We start from the raw sequence: 594 nt of genomic DNA, 5'->3' as shown, positions 1-594 counted from the left end.
AGGAGGATGATTAGGGGGCCAGATTGAATGAGCCTGGTTGGGCCAGGACACCGGGGAAGCCCCTACTCTTTGCGATAAGTGCCCTGGGATCTTTTATGACCTCAGTGGTTCAGGACCTTGGTTTTACGTCTCCTCCGAAGGACGGCGCCTTCCGCAGCACAGTGTCCCCGTCACTGCACCGGGGCATCGGGATAGATGTTAAGGCCAGAGCGAAGAGTGCCAGCTATTGGCCACCACCCGACACCACTTACAGCACCTGGTATTCCCAGGCAGTCTCCCATCCAAGTACTAACAGGCCCGACCATGCTTAGCTTCCAAGATCAGACAAGATGGGGCGTGTCCATGGTGGTAAGGCCGTGGTTCCAACTAACTGGAACCACCTGGCAGCCATGTGGTTGTTTCTCCATCAGCAAGGTCGTTGGGAGTAGAATCAGGAAGTGATGCTGAACGGCAGCAGTTGTAATCTTCAGCCAGTCAGCCGTGAAATCGATCACACAGGAGAGGGTATCTTCTCATATCACCGCCACATCACTACACCTTTAAAGAGTCCTGATCAGCCAACTGCGTTCACATTGATGCCGTAATGCATGCACC

General features: G+C 54.0%; 1 pseudogene; it reads right to left on the bottom strand.

The window, feature by feature from the left end:
• Nucleotides 1-244: 244 nt before the first annotated feature.
• Nucleotides 245-362, bottom strand: LOC115552939 (uncharacterized; annotated as a pseudogene).
• Nucleotides 363-594: the final 232 nt, after the last annotated feature.

The sequence above is a fragment of the Gadus morhua genome, chromosome 10, assembly GCF_902167405.1.
Source record: "Gadus morhua chromosome 10, gadMor3.0, whole genome shotgun sequence".
Classification (NCBI taxonomy): domain Eukaryota; kingdom Metazoa; phylum Chordata; class Actinopteri; order Gadiformes; family Gadidae; genus Gadus; species Gadus morhua.
This window is presented reverse-complemented; position numbering and strand designations above follow the sequence as displayed.